The 17199-nt window shown below is 43.7% G+C and overlaps 1 protein-coding gene across 4 annotated transcripts in view; it reads left to right on the forward strand.

Annotated features, from left to right (window-relative positions):
* TNC (tenascin C) overlaps positions 1–17199 on the forward strand; it is a 177227-nt gene that overhangs the window by 93087 nt on the left and 66941 nt on the right. The window lies entirely within an intron of this gene.

The raw sequence follows: 17199 nt of genomic DNA on the forward strand, positions 1-17199 counted from the left end.
CAGCACAAGTGTATTAGATATTTTACAATAGTATTGAGCTGTGTGACTGTGAATCCAGCTCTAAAGTGAAATAATTGGATTAAAATTTGCAGCATGAACTGTCTTTGTCTGCCTAGTCTCTAGCTGTGCTGAGTGTGTTGAGTGCTCCTCACTCATCTATCCTTCTCCTGTCTCCATAATTTTGTAATCCCTGAGAACTAGCAGTCTATTTTCTTTAGCCAAAATGGATTTCAGCTATTTTTTCAGAGTGAATGATGAATTAAGGAGGAAGGGGAAAAACTGCTCATAAGTAAGGAGAGAAGCAGATTTCTGTGATAGGATATATTCCAAAGTTTCCTATATAATGCTTGATCTATTGATTTATAAAAAGTTTTTTTTTTTTTTTAAATTGACAGTGACCATTAAGGGACAAACTTATTTGCAAACAATAAATTTATTTGAATCCAGTCAGAATAATTTAAAACAAAAATATATATTTACCTTTCATTTTGGAAATACGTTTCCACCATACTATGTTCTCTAAATTTTAAAGGCAATCTGTCAGTTAAATCAACTCCTCACCTTTATATCTTCTATCTGTTGCTGCATTCCTGGGAAATTAGCTTTTTAATGCATATGCAAATGATACACTAAATGCTCTGGGCATGACAGAGCACTTCCCGAACTTCTGCCATCCAAGCTTGTTTCCCTGCTCAGCCTCAGCCAGCCTTTTTAGCTTGATTGATAGCTCATTCTCTGTGTTATGTGAGTGCTAGGACAGTGAGTTATCAATCAAACTAAAGAGGCTGGTGCTGGGCTGGGAAACAACCTCAGTAAACAGAGGATCAGGATGTGCTCTGTCACGCCCAGAGCACCTAATACCTCATTTGCATATAAGTTAAAACACTAATCTCTCAGGAATGCAGCAACAGATAGAAGATATAAAGATGTCTATGGATTTAGCTTTTAAACACCTGCATTCACATATATGCAATTTGGAGGGTTGACAGATTCCCTTTAAATTATATTTTCATTACCTAAAATGCATTTTATGTCGCTGAACAACCCGAAAGATGAATCCATATCTAAGACAGGCAGGCTTGGATTAAAATATCTATGAGCTATAACAAAAATATTTTAGCGATGCTCCAGAATACTTGAGTAAAATGCCCCTTGAAGATGTCACAAGTTACTCTGCCGCTTGACAGCTGAAGTTACAAAAAGCAGAAAGCGCTGAAAGAACGTCATATTAAATGATGAACGTGTGTGCGTGGAATAATATTAGCGAGTGCCTAATGTTTATGTCATTGGAAGAAGAAGGCCAAATAATTTCTCACCAAGAGAAGCTACAGATGTTAGCGAGTCCTTCATTTCTTTGCTATAAATGGCAAAAGTGACTTAGATGCAATATGAGGTAAACACATTCAATTACCTAGATATAAACATATGCCTTCTACTGGCTGCAAAGAATAAGAATAGAAATAACGTGTTATAATGTGCAGCCAAAAGACATACCGGGGGCTCTATCAGCGCCATATATAAGCTGTATGTAATCTGCAGGGAATAACTATATAAACCATATAGTCCAAACAATTCCCTTTTAGCCCGCAATTCAAAACTATCATCGTATTTCTCATTGGTTGCGAAACATGTTTTTTTGCAAAAAAAAATATCTTCTCATGACAAGACTCTCTTTAGAGATGCCTGTCTCTTTGGACCCCTTGGCTCAGAAGGGGTTACCTCTATTGTGCCCATATGTTTCCATAGGGTATATAGATAGTGGTTGTCTTTATGAGGCTGTAAAATAAACCCCGGGGCAATTTCTTGGGTGGTCAGAAAGGCACAGAAGGCGCAGAACTCAAAGTTGCTTAACTTCTCTTCTGAAGTTAGGAACAAAGCATAGTCCGTTACCAGGCTCACTTGTGTGGTTGAAGAACATGGCTCCCTCTTTTGATCAAGTGACCGTCACTTACCAGAGTAGAGTTTGACTCTACAGTCAGTAACAGAAAAGCCTCTCAGTGCTCTTCACTATTTAAGACTGACCAATGACCCCAAGTGGGAACCTCCCTCCATTCATGATCACTGCCACTTTTGACCTTCAGCTCCATGACTTCCATTGACCAATTCTGGTCCTCCACACACAGTCTGTTGCTGACACCCACCAATGCCATCTCCCATGTGCCCAGACTTGCCTCGAAAAGCACATTTTTTTTATATGGGTCTACACCCCTTCACATGTTAGATGATGTCTCTTGCTGAACATGGTGGGTAGATGGTCGCACTCTATGCCACCCATGTCCTTTCCAGTCAACAGGACCAAGATACATTTTTAGGACATTAATATGACAGTCTGACATCACATTGGTAATGTGAGGATCATCCAACAAAGTATATGTAAATCCCCTTAAAATACAATGTATTTGAGATACAATAAAAGCAAAAAGAATCCCAAAACAGACAAAAACACAATTATACTGTAAGTATATATTGATCCAGGAAGCAGAACCGGATAAGGCACTATTTAAATAACGTCCTGATTGATTGCAGGCATAGAAGGCTACTAATAATACCCTTTATAAAAGCCCTTTGATTGGTCCTACCTAGCCACAGAGGTTGGCACCCTATATGATTCTTGAGTATGGCACCCAAGCTCAGAGAAGGCTTACCCTAAAACGCCCTAGGAATCCATATCAGTATCCTAAATAATAGAGATTCCTAGGTGGATTCCTGAGTGCAGGCACCATACTTGTGTATCCTATAGGGTGCCAACCTCCGCGACTAAGGAGAACCAATCATAGGGCTTATATTTAGGGAATTATGAGTACTCACCTATGCCTGGTATCAATCGGGATCTTATTAAAATAGTGCCTTAGCCCTTTCCTCTTCCTGGACCGATATACAGTTATTGTTGTGGGGTTTTTTTTTGGAGGGGTTCTTTTTGCTTTTAATGTATATCTAATAAATTGTATTTTAAGGGGATTTATATGTTATACTTTGACAGTAATATGACACACAATAAATAATGTACTTGTGTTATATACTAAAAATCATAAGAATTGTAAGAATAAGGAAAACTGTGTAATATAATGCTACCCCTATCCCAACTGGTAGAGAAGTGGCTTCTTGCACATCTTACAAGATAACCCCTTTATTAAATCGGGACAGGGATACATTGACTCAAGTCAACTTTATCAATCTAAAATAGAAAAAAAACATGACATTTTCCCCCAATGCTAAGGAGTCAGGAGGCTATCCTCTTCTATCAGTCTTATGGTTATTGTACTTTTCAATACACAACACCGGCCCTTCGGCACTATGGCAGGTCTTTCATGGGCAGCAGTACCTGTTCCGAGACACATACCAAGCTCAACTCAACTTTATCAATCTAAAATAGAAAAAAACATGATATTTCCCCCAATGCTAAGCAGTCAGGAGGCTATCCTCTTCTATATGTCGTATTGTCGTTGTACTTATCAATACACAACACCGATCCTTCAGCGCTATGACCAGTCTTTCATGGGCAGCAGTGCCTGTTGCGAGACACATACCAAACACATTCGACAGTGCCATACTAAAACAGAGGTTGCAATATAAACTCATTAAACAGTCATAAATACAGCTAAATGAAGACTTTTAGTGGGATTCCATGGTACTATTGCATTAAAGGTAGGTTCAATTGGGTCCAAACTATTTATTTTTCTAAATGTTACTTAAGTATCACGTTTAGTCATTCATAACACGATGAGAGAAAGCTTAATGTGACGGCATTGCTATTACTTTCTAATAAAGCAAGCCCTCAAGTCTTACTGGTGGCTCTTGTCAACATAAAGGCTCATTGTTCTTAGGATCTTAAAAAGCCTTACGGTTCTTCTAACTTAGCAACTAAAGATGCTAATGGTATTCTTAACCAGGAATGTGAAGATAATTGAATTGTGTTCAGCCCATAAATTTTCAATTAAGAAAAAAGTGGCAGCAATGGCAAAGAAAATTCTGAAGAGTTACGGGCCAACCTGGGGAACAAGGACCTTGTGGTCAAAATACTAAGTTACTAATTTGTAATTTTTTAACTGGATAGTAAATTATATATGTGTGGCTTTGACAAAATTATATACTAAGAAAAGCCAAATGAACGCTCAAAGGGGAACCCATAGATGTGGATACACATTCAAATATACATTTAAAATGGGTACCCATTATACAAGCTTATAATTTATAATTTATGACATAATTATTGGGATATTATGGTGAACAAAGTAACAAATTGTTGATGATAATAACATGTTCTTTTAACTTCTGACTCCTCAACTGGGCAATCACTGATCGCCATGGTGCTGTTTTATCTTTTCTAACTTTGATTTCTTTGCCAGTGGTGATTGGCACTGGAATAAAGATTATTTTGAAATTCAAATTTGTCAGGGAAGGCAAACTTTTACCAAAAATTTCAATTTGCACTTAAAAAATTCACCATGCATTGCAGACACAACAATTGCCCACAAATTATGTGCATAACCCTCTGAGGTCTCCTAGTCTTGTATCAAACCCTTTCAATCTGTTTAACATAACCACAGCCTTATTATTGACAAAGTGACCTCACCAAAGAAACAAATGGTAAACTGATATTAACCAAGAGCCCATTTCATAACAGTGCATTGACAAAGTTTTCTTCTTGTTAAAATTAAAAAAAATGGTCCAAAAATTAGCCATCATAGTCATTTGTGATCAGGCAGAGCAGAGCCAAATCTAGTTGTTTGCTGGGGCTTGGGAGTAATCTCTCATTTTAGAGCAGGTGTCTATGATGAAACAATTCTTTAATAAATAAAAATGTGATGAGAAGCAATTTATTTTTATATTTTTTTTTATCTAAAATAGTGACAAGAATGTATAATATCAAAGGGTAATATAATATTAAAAAAATAAAAAAGTACAAATATATTTATATACATACATATGTATGTATATACATATACAGTATTATATTAGAAATATATGTATATATTATTTATACAGTGAAGGAAATAATTATTTGATCCCCTGCTGTTTTTGTAAGTTTGCCCACTGACAAAGACATGAACAGTCTATAATTTTAAGGGTAGGTTAATTTTAACATTGAGAGATAGAATATCCAAAAAAAGTCAACAAAATCACATTGCATAAATTAGATATTTTTTTTGCATTTTGCAGTGAGAAATAAGTATTTGATCCCACTGGCAAACAACACTTAATACTTGGTGGAAAAACCCTTGTTGACAAGCACAGCAGTCAGAGGTATTTTTGTAGTTGATGATGAGGGTTGTGCACATGTCAGGAGGAATTTTGGTCCACTCCTCTTTGCAGATCATTTCTAAATCATTAAGATTTTGAGGCTGTCGCTTGGCAACTCGGAGCTTCAACTCCCTCCATAAGTTTTCTATTGGATTAAGGTCTGGAGACTGGCTAGGCCACTCCATGACCTTACTGTGCTTCTTTTTGAGCCACATCTTTGTTGCCTTGGCTGTATGTTTTGGGTCATTGTCTTGCTGGAAGACTCAGCCACGACCCATTTTCAATGCTCTTACCGAGGGAAGGAGGATGTTGGCCAAAATTTCGCAATACATGACCCCATCCATCTTCCCTTCAGTATGGTACAGTCATCATGTTCCCTTTGCAGAAAAGCACCCCCAAAGTATAATGTTTCCCCCACCATGCTTCACGGTTGGGACGATGTTCTTAGGGTTGTACTCATCCTTCTTCTTCATTGGTAAACTTCAGATGGGCCTGCACATGTGCCTTCTTGAGCAGGGGGACCTTGCGGTCTCCGCAGGATTTTAAACCAATGGTTTTCTTGATGACTGTGGTCCCAGCTGCCTGGAGATCATTAACAAGTACCTCCGTGTAGTTTTTTGCTGATCTCTCACCTTCCTCATGATCAATGATACCCCACGTGGTGAGATTTTGCATCGTGCCCCAGATCGATGTCGATTGACAGTCATTTTGTATTTATTCCATTTTCTTACTATTGCACCAACAGTTGTCTCCTTCTCACCCAGGGTCTTACTTATGGTTTTGTAGCCCATTAAAGCTTTGTGCAGGTCTATGATCTTGCAACCTGATAAAGGCATTTTTTCCGCCGGAACGCGTTGTGATTAACAAATAAAAAATTTTAATCCCACTTATTTGCCTCATCCTAGCTATTTGGCGCTCCTTCCAAACCGTATTTTCTTTTTCTTTTTCCTTGTTGCCTACTTCCCTCTTTGAGGGTTGCGGTGGAGCTGCCTATTGCTTGGAGATTTTCTAGGACCTTGCCTTTACCCCTTGTCTCTCCAGGACCTTGCTGATGCTTGGTCACATGACCGCTGGAATCCAACCCTCCAGTGGTGTGTGAGCTGCCAGCGGCATGCGATCGCTCCAGGACCTGTTTTGACTCTGGGACTCGTGACTGCCGGTCTACAGCCCTCCTGCAGCGTGCGAGCTGTGTCAGCATCTCCCTCTTGTCTTGTCCGAGGTTGTGCAGGGGTGCACAACCTAGTAAGGTGAGCCCCACCAGTTTCTTTTGACCCCTTCACATCCAGGTTTCACCCATTTGCGCCCCTTTGTACTTTCTTCTTTTCTATGATCTTGTCCCTGACATCCTTAGAAAGCTCTTTGGTCTTGCCCATGTTGTAGAGGTTAGAGTCTGACTGATTAATTGAGTCTGTGGACAGGAGTCTTTTATACAGGTGACTATGTAAGACAGCTGTCTTTAATGCAGGTAATGAGTTGATTATGAGTGTCTAACTGGTCTGTAGGAACCAGAACTCATAATGGTTTGTAAGGGATCAAATACTTAATACCTCACTGCAAAATGCAAATAAATTTATCTAATTTATACAATATGATTTTCTTGATTTTTTGGGGGGGATATTTTATCTCTCAATGTTAAAATTAACTTACCCTTAAAATTATAGACTGTTCATGTCTTTGTCAGTGGGCAAACTTACAAAAACAGCAAGGGATCAAATAATTATTTCCTTCACTGTACATACAGTGGGTACGGAAAGTATTCAGACCCCTTTAAATTTCTCACTCTTTGTTTCATTGCAGCCATTTGGTAAATTCTAAAAAGTTCATTTTTTTCTCAATAAAGTACACTCTGCACCCCATCTTGACTGAAAAAAAAAACAGAAATGTAGAAATTTTTGCAAATTTAGTAAAAAAGAAAAACTGAAATATCACATGGTCATAAGTATTCAGACCCTTTGCTCAGTATTGAGTAGAAGCACCCTTTTGAGCTAGTACAGCCATGAGTCGTCTTGGGAATAATTCAGCAAGTTTTTCACACCTGGATTTGGGGATCCTCTGCCATTCTTCCTTGCAGATCCTCTCCAGTTCCGTCAGGTTGGATGGTGAGCGTTGGTGGACAGACATTTTCAGGTCTCTCCAGATATGCTCAATTGGGTTTAGGTCAGGGCTCTGGCTGGGCCAGTCAAGAATGGTCACAGAGTTGTTCTGAAGCCACTCCTTTGTTATTTTAGCTTAGTGCTTAGGGTCATTGTCTTGTTGGAAGGTGAACCTTTGTCCAAGTCTGAGGTCCAGAGCACTCTGTACTTGGCCGCATTCATGTTTCCTTCAATTGCAACCAGTCATCCTTTCCCTGCAGAAGAAAAACACCCCCATAGCATGATGCTGCCACCACCATGTTTCACTGTTAGGATTGTATTGGGCAGGTGATGAGCAGTGCCTGGTATTCTCCACACATACCACTTAGAATTATCACCAAAAAGTTCTATCTTTGTCTCATCAGACCATAGAATCTTATTTCTCATAGTCTGGGAGTCCTTCATGTGTTTTTGAGCAAACTCTATGCAGGCTTTTATATGTCTTGCACTGAGAAGAGGCTTTCGTCGGGCCACTCTGCCATAAAAGCCTGACTGGTGGAGGGCTGCAGTGATAGCTGACTTTGTGGAACTTTCTCCCATCTCCATACTGCATCTCTGGAGCTCAGCCACAGTGATCTTGGGGTTCTTCTTTACCTCTCTCACCAAGGCTCTTCTCCCACGATTGCTCAGTCTGGCTGGACGGCCAGGTCTAGGAAGACTTCTGGTGGTCCCAAACTTCTTCCATTTAAGGATTATGGAGGCCACTGTGCTCTTAGCAAGCTTGAGTAATGCAGAAATTCTTTTGTAACCTTGTCTGTGCCTTGCCACAATTCTGTCTCTGAGCTCCTTGGGCAGTTCCTTTGAACTCATGATTCTCATTTGGTCTGACATGCACTGTGAGCTGTGAGGTCTTATATAGACAGGTGTGTGCCTTTCCAAATCAAGTCCTATCAGTTTAATTAAACACAGCTGGACTCCAATGAAGGAGTAGAACCATCTCAAGGAGGATGACAAGGAAATGGAAAGCATGTGACTTAAATATGAGTGTCTGAGCAAAGGGCCTGAATACTTATGACCATGTGATATTTCAGTTTTTCTTTTTTAATAAATTTGCAAAAATTTCTACATTTCTGTTTTTTTTTCAGTCAACATGGGGTGCAGAGTGTACTTTAATGAGAAAAAAATGAACTTTTTAGAATTTACCAAATGGCTGCAATGAAACAAAGAGTGAAAAATTTAAAGGGGTCTGAATACTTTCCGTACCCACTGTATATATATTTATAACATATAATATACATATATATAATGTGTTATTTATACATATATAAAATATAATATGTAAACATTAGTGATGAGCGAGTATGTTCTGTTAACTAGAGATGAGCGTTGTTCTACTCGAACTGTTCGCCAATCTCAAATTCGAGCTGTTTTGGCCGGTGTTCGAGCCGTTCGGCGAACACGAACAATTTGAGAAAAATTTGACTGTTCGAGGTTATGTTCGATAACTGTTCGTGCACCAAAATCATAACTGGATTTTTTCTCAGTAATGATGAAAATTAATGTTAATACGCAGTTTGAGTGTACAGCGGGGCGGGGGGAGGGGCAGGGGATGGATCTCTGCAGGAATAATGAAGATCTCCATTTTTTTTTCTCTTTCCCGCATTTGCAGTGGGGAGGTGCAGTCTGTCAGCCTATCAGCAGCGCACACACGGAGCGAAGTGCTTTTTTTCACACAAGCAAGGGCATGTGTCATTGGCAGTGTATGTCACATGTCCTTGCCCTATAAGACCAAGCCATTTTCCCCGTCGCCACCATTTTCTCACTGCTGCAGCTGCGTGTTAGACGGCACCGCTGTTGCTGTGTGCGCTATACCTTGTTAATTTCAAGCCAATTTTCGCACAAATATACAGATAGCTTGGGAGTAGGGAATAGTTGTGATTGCAGTCCTTTTAAGGACTAGGTTACAGCATTTCCTACGACTTTTATCAGGGAGGTCTGTGCTCTTAAATAGATAGATTGTGGGAGTAAAGACTAATTGTAATTGGAGTCCTTTTCAGGACTAGGTTATATCAGTTCCTATCAGTTTTTGCCAGGCAGGTCTGTGCCAGTGCTGTGCAAGTTTTTTTCACAGCATTTGGCTGAATCTAGCAAAGCTAATCCTTTTTGGCCTATTGCAGAGTGTGTTAGTCAGTGGAGTAGCCTATCTGTGTTGCAAGATATACCACCTGTGTATAGAATACCAATTTTTTTACTGCACCTAGTGAAGTAAAATCTTTTGGGCATAGCATCATTCTATTAGTCCATCTATACTGACCTCCATCAGGTTGCAAATTAAAACTAATTTTTATCTGCATCTACAGTACCTCTGAAAAAATATTTGGGCTTCTAGCTGTGTGTGGGACTTGTTGTATTAGTCCATCTATACTGACCTCCATCAGGTTGCAAACTGAATATATTTTTTTCCTGCATCTACCTCTGAAAAAATATTGGGCTTCTAGCTGTGTGTGGGTCTTGTTCTATTAATCCATCTATACTGACCTCCATCAGGTTGCAAATTCAAAATAATTTTTTTCTGCATCTAACCCAGCCAATAGTTTTGGCCTAATACCACAGTTTGGCCACTCAGCTCTGCTCGGTTACCATCCATTGTTTTTTTGTGCAAACAACTCCAGAGTTGTGAATTAGTTAACCACCAAAATGAGTGGAAAAAGGCCTGCTGCTGGTGGAAAGGGGAATAGGCGTGTTGGGAAGGGGAAAAAAGGTTGTGTCCGTGGGGTAGGTGTTAAAGCAACAGTAACATCTGCAGAAGAAAGACCATCTTCCAGCCAAACTAAAATGTCTACTTCTTTTAGCGGACAATGTGATAAGATCCCTTTCTTACGGCCACACCAATCGCTACAAATTCCAGATGAGGCACAAAAACAGCAGGTGCTTCAACGGATATCAAGTGCTCCTTTAAGTGGGCTCTCCTCCCCATCAACTTCAACATCACAAATACTCCAGTCCTCAAAGGTGTCACCCAAATCGCACTTGCTTCCTCACAGCTCCCAAATCTCCAGCTGCCCGTCTGAGTATGAGGTAGAACAGATGGTTGAGTCTGCAGAGCTGTTTACTCATACTATAGCCTGGGAATCAGAGGTCGACTCCAGCGCTTCTGTGAATCCAGACGAGGAAATGATCTGCACTGATGCCCAGAATCTTTATGAGTCGGATCCAGGACCAGACGCAGAAGGTTCTGACCATAATGTAGACCCTCATTCCCAAACTGTAACTCCTGTTGGTGGAGACAATGAGGAAGACGATGATAAGACTCAAATACCTGATTGGAGCGACAACTTTAGTTTTTTGTCAGGGCAGGAACAGGTTGGCTCTGAGGACGACGGGTGTGATAACGCACAGGGTGATGATGATGAGGTCGGAGATCCCACTTACTGTCAACCCACAGTCAGCCAAGAGATGAGGTCAGCAGAGGAGGTGGAGGAAGATGCTAGTGACGACGAGGTCAGGTTGCGCCTTCCTGGACAGAGACGTAGTACTGGAAGCACGTCAACAACTGCATCCTCAAACACAACTCTGCCTCTCACCACAAGTCGTGGTGGCTCTTCAGGTCGCATGGGTGCTAAGCCTTGCATAGCCTGGGCATTTTTTCAGATCGATAAAGATGACCCAACTCGTGTTATCTGTAACATTTGTCAGCAAAAGCTAAGTAGAGGCCAAAAAATACATAGTTTGAGTACTTCATGCATGAACCGGCACATGGACATGAAGCATAAGTTGCAGTGGGAAGCTCAGTGTGCTACAATGCGGCCTAGCCGGCCGGGCCAACCACCGTCTGCAATATCTTGTGCATCCGCGGCCTCTTCATCCTCTGTGACTGGGGGGACAGCAGTCACACCTGTTTTGGGGCGCAGACCTGCCACCTCTTTACCCGCAACAGCCAGCGTGATTGGCAGGTCATCATTTTCTTTGGAGGTGGTAACACCAGCTGGTGTTGAGCGCTGTCCGACATCGATAGCACCACCTTTGGATCAAGGCAACCTAACATGTCCGCCTGCATCTTCCTCACAGACCGGCAGTTTGCCGGGGACACCCTTATCAACCCCGTCTAAGCACAATAGCCAGCCCTCGGTCTCTCAGATGTGGACAAGTAAAAGACCATTTCCTCCTAGCCATGAGAAAGCTAAGAGGTTGAATTTCACCATCTGCAAGCTCTTGGCTACAGAAATGCTGCCTTTCCGCCTGGTGGACACAGAGGATTTTCGAGACCTTATGTCCGTCGCAGTGCCCCAGTACCAGATGCCCAGTCGGGACTACTTCTCAAAGAAAGGTGTGCCTGCGCTCCACCAGCATGTCGCACATAACATCACCGCTTCTTTGAGAAACTCTGTGTGTGACAGGGTGCATTTCACCACAGACACTTGGACGAGTAGGCATGGACAGGGGCGTTACATGTCGCTGACTGGGCACTGGGTAACTATGGTGACAGCAGGACAAGGGGCTGCTGTCCAAGTCTTGCCGTCCCCACGAGTTGTGCGTCAATCCTCTTTATGTCAAAGTTCCTCCACTGCTTCTGCCTCCTCAACCTCCTCTCGGTCTTCCACCTGCACCCAAAGCCTGTCTGGTCATGCCACAAGCTTTCTAACTGCGCAGAAGGGATCCTGCACACCTCCTTACTATGCTGGCAGTAGGGCTCAACGTCATCAGGCGGTTTTTACATTGAAATGTCTGGGAAATGTGAGTCACACAGCTGCGGAGTTGTGGTCAGCTCTGGAGAACCAATTTCATGAATGGTTGTCTCCACTGGACCTGAAACCAGGGAAGGCCGTGTGCGACAATGCTGCAAACCTGGGTGCGGCCCTTCGCCGGGGCAATGTCACACACGTGCCTTGTATGGCTCACGTGTTGAACCTGGTTGTCCAGCAATTTTTAGCCCACTATCCCAGACTAGATGGCCTTCTGCAGAGGGCACGGTCGCTGTGTGCTCACTTCCGCCGTTCGCATCCCGCAGCTCAGCGACTTACATCTCTACAGAAGTCGTTGGGCCTGCCACTTCACCGGCTAAAATGCGATGTGCCTACCCGGTGGAATTCAACTCTGCACATGTTGCAGCGACTGTGGCAGCACCGACAAGCCCTGGTGCAATACGTTCTGACGTATAGCCTGGGCCAACGAGATTCAGAGGTGGGGCAAATCACGCTGGAGGAGTGGTCTCAGATCAGGGACCTATGCACCCTTCTGCACAGTTTTGAAATGGCGACGAAGATGTTTAGTGCTGACGATGCCATTATAAGCATGACTATTCCGGTGATTTACATGCTGGAGCACATGTTAAACAGAATTCAGAGTCAGGTGGTGGCACAAGAGGAGGTGGAGGAAGTAGAGGAGGAGGAGTTGTATGCGGAAGGGCTAACATCTGCAAGGTCCAGACGGTCGGCAGCACCAAGGCGGCAGGCATGTGAGGGTGGGGGAGATGGTTTTACCAGGGCGCATGGTAGCAGCCAAACTAGTGAGGAAGGTGCAGGAGCCCAGGAAGAAGTGGAGGACGAACTGATGGAAGACTCATCAGATGAGGGAGACCTTGATCACATTTCTGTTGTGCGAGGTTGGGGGGAGAGGACAGAGGAAGGAAGCATGATTGTTACCTCGCCACCAACACAACAGGGACTTGGTGCTCCTGGATGCGCAACACACATGAGTGCCTTCTTGCTGCACTACCTGCAACATGACCCTCGAATTGTGAGAATTAGAAATAATCCTGACTACTGGGTTGCCACACTGTTAGATCCCCGGTACAAAAGTAAATTTGCAGAAATTATTCCTGCCATAGAAAGGGATGCACGCATGCAGGAGTATCAGCAGAGACTGTTGCAGAATCTTACATGTGCTTTTCCACAAAATACCAGTGGTGCACGTAGTGAATCTCACAGTTCCAACTTGCCAACCGTGGGACCGTCAAGTGTTCAGCACTCAAACCGTAACAGAACCACAGTATCTGCTGGTAACATCAATTTTGCGGAATCATTTCACCACTTTTTTAGCCCATCCTTTGCAAGGCCACAGGAGACAAGAAGTCTGACACATAGTCAACGCCTAGAGACGATGGTACAGGAGTATCTCCAAGTAAACATTGAAGCCACGACTGTGTCACTGGACCCTTGCTCTTTTTGGGCTTCCAATCTGGATAAATGGCCGGAGCTAGCCACTTACGCCTTGGAGATCTTGTCATGCCCCGCAGCCAGCGTTCTGTCTGAACGTGTGTTCAGCGCTGCTGGTGGTGTGCTGACAGATAAGCGCACGCGGCTCTCCACTGATAATGTAGACAGACTCACGTTCATAAAGATGAACAAATCATGGATCCGAAACGACTTTTCTACCCCTGTGTCATCCTGGGGAGAGTAAAAGCTTGATGATTGGTTAAAATCACCCTACCAACCGTTTTAAGCTTTCAAATTACTAATCATGTTTATCTGTATCTTGACTGGAAAATAATTTGGGCTTTGTAGCAGTGTGCAGCACTGATCCTATTAGGCCATCTATACTAAAGCTTCACCAGATTTAAAATTAAAAATAATTTTTAGCTGCATCTAGCCCGGAAAATAATTTTGGGGCTCCGAGATGCGCAAGGCACATAACTGCCTTCTTGCTGCACTACCTGCAGCATGACCCTCATATTGTCAGAATTCGAAGTAATCATGACTACTGGGTTGCCACACTCTTAGATCCCCCAAACTTTTCGATCAACCTTTTCATTTTAATAAAGACCAAAAAAATGGTCATTTTTGAAATTATAAGCATTAGCAGGTTGTTAGAAACTGAAATCAAACAGTTTTCAACTCAAAACTTTATTCTAGGTGATGTTACATTTTTACATAGGACCCCTTGTTCGAAAGGAGCTTCTGAACTCTCTCGTCCATTGAATTTGTCAGGTTTTGGATGGTTTCTGCTTCAATTGTTTTGCATGAGGACAGAATACCCTCCCAGAGCTGTTGCTTAGATGTGAACTGCCTCCCGCCATCATAGACACTCCTTTTAATGATGCTCCAAAGGTTCTGAATGGGGTAGAGGTCAGGGGAGCATGGGGGTCACACCATAAGTTTGTCCCCTTTTATGCCCATATCAGCCAGAGATGCAGATGTTTTATGTGCAGCATGAGATGGTGCATTATCATGCAGAAAAATGATCTTGCTGTGAAATACACGGTTCTTCTTCTTGAACCATGGCAGGAAGTGTTGTTTGAGAAAATCCACAAACATTATGGAGTTCATCTTTAGCGCCTTCAGGGATCCTAAAGGGGCTGACAATCTCTCTCCCCATGATTCCAGCCCAAAACATTACTCCACCTCCTCCTTGTTGGCGCTGTAGCCGTGTTTGCGTGGGGTGTCCATCAACCAGCCATCCTCCACTCCATCCATCTGGACCATCGAGCGCTGCACGGCACTCATCCGTGAACAAAACAGTTTTGAAATCAGTCTTCATGTAATGTTTGGCCCACTGGAGCCGTTTCTGCTTGTGTGAAGTGGATAGAGGAGGTCGACAGGATGGCGCATGCACAGCTGCAAACCTCTGAAGGACCCTGCATCTTGTTGTTCGGGGGACGTTGGAGGCACAAGCAGCTTCAAAAACTTGTCTGCTGCTATGACAAGGCTTTTTTGCCGCTGCTCTTTCAGCCTGACGTAATTGCCTGTAGGAAAGAGTCCTCAATTTGCCCTTATCAGCACGCACACGTGTGTACTGTGAATCAGCTACATACTTCTTGATTGCCAAGACACTTCATCCTGATCATCGCACAATGTTGATTGTAGTCATGCCTTGACCTAAACACTCCACAATTTGTTGCTTCTCAGCAGCCGACACATCCTTTTTCTTTCCCATTTTGGCAGAAAATGTAGGCTGCTTAATAATGTGAGAGAGCCTTCTTAAGTAGTCTTGCCTTTCATTGGACACACCTGCCAAACTAATTAGCACAGGTGTCTGCAATTGCTTACAGTGATATAAAGAGCCCTGACACACATCACCATCAATGAGTTTAACTGACAAACAAACAAATTCTTCCCTTATCACTCCTAAACACTTTTTGCATAATAATTTGGAACGCAGTGTACATGTGCTTTTCCACAAAACACCAGTGGTTCACGTAGTGAATCTTACAGTTCTAACTTGCCAACCGTGGTCTGTATGGAGTTGTTCAATAAAGGGCCCAAAATTAAGATAACATAGATGGGAGAGGTCTCTATGAATAGGAATTCCTAAGTATTTGATACCCTGTGAGGGCCAGGCAAAGGGAAAGTTGGACTGGATGGAATCCTATATGGGTTTGGGGAGGGAGACATCGAGGGCCTCAGACTTCGCTGCATTGATTTTAAAATTTTACCATGTAACAAAGTGATCTATTTCAGCCATAACAGCATGGATGGATATATGTGATTGAGTGATATATACTAGGACATCATCAGCAAATAGAGAGCACTTGTACTCGGTGCCTCCCACCTCAATCCACCTAATATTGGGGTTATGGCGAATTGATGAGAGCAGGTGCTCCGTCACTAGGATGTATAAGAGAGGGGACCGAGGACATCACTGCCTTGTCCCATTGGTGATTGTGAAAGGTGATGAAAATGTTCTGACGCACCCCCTGGGCCTTGGGACACCCGGAGCCGGACCCTTTTTGGTGGATGCTGGTGGTTGTAGTCTTCGTGGCGGCGACCCGGTTCCGTGGCTCAGGGCGGTCAAACCAGTGGCGGAACTATTTATGTGGTTTTGATGTTTAAATGTCCGACTATGCCACCCGTGGATTGCGGTCAGAGTGAACCGCCGCTACAGGGCAGACCACTGAGGCTGGTGTTGTGGGTGCAGCAGAGCGTAGCATAACTCCCCACGGGAGGAGTATAGCCTCAGGGCAGTGTATGCGGAGGATGGGGGTGATGGTGCAGGGCAGCAGCAGTAACGACACGGAGTCAGTGATGCAGTTCAGGGCCTTTACTCACAGTTCTTATTATCCAGACCACGTCTGCAGGTAACGGCTGCCCACGTCGTACTGTGCTCACCAGGTGAGGGGCTCAGACAACTCCCAGATAACTTTGGAGCGCTTCACAGGACCCCCTTTGTGTGTCCTTTGTCTGGCCTTTCTTACCAACACTTCTGTCCGGCTGCCTCGGGCCTCCTCTTGGTAAACTTGGCGCCAGTTTCCCTGACCCTATGTGGTGCCTTCCTAGCGGGTGTAGCGAGGGGCTGCGCCACATAAAATGTCAGAGCCTCCGGTTTCTAGCTGAGGGTCGTTTCCTGCCTCCACTAGTTCGGGGACCGGTCTCCCCCTTTGGCCTGACCCCTCCACGCAGGTGGATTCGGGCGTGCGGTGGCGACTCGCCCGTCCGCACCCCTGGGATCCCTTCATTCCTCATTCCTGGATCCTTCTCCGCTCCTCTTCCTTCCTTCTCCCTCTTCCAGGCCTGGGCCTCTGTTACTAGGCCCGCCTCCGGAGCAGAGCTCATGCAGAGCCCCTGCTCCCTGCCACTTCTGCTCAGACTTCTCTGCACTGAACTAAGATGGTGCCCACCTTTTATACTCCCTTCTCAATGCACCCAGGAACTGCTTCCTCCCTGCTCCTGCACTACAGGGTTCCCCTTCCTCAGTGTTCCCTCCCCCCACTCCAGCCAGGGACAGGGACTGTCGTGCCCATCTCAGGGGCATATTGGTCGCCCTGCCCCACGGCAATATGGTGTAATGCATGCAGGTGTCGGGTCCTGATCCACACTCCATCCTTACCTGAGAGTGAGATATCACACCTCTGGGTGAGGTGCAATACGTCTGTAGCAACCGAGCCCTCAGGGTGCTACAGTTCCATTATTCTTCAGCCTAGGTGACGTATTGCGATACAGGGCCGTGATTT

Source organism: Phyllobates terribilis, unplaced genomic scaffold, assembly GCF_046119375.1.
Source record: "Phyllobates terribilis strain yellow unplaced genomic scaffold, ASM4611937v1 Scaffold_7__3_contigs__length_470593459, whole genome shotgun sequence".
NCBI classification, from domain to species: Eukaryota; Metazoa; Chordata; class Amphibia; order Anura; family Dendrobatidae; genus Phyllobates; species Phyllobates terribilis.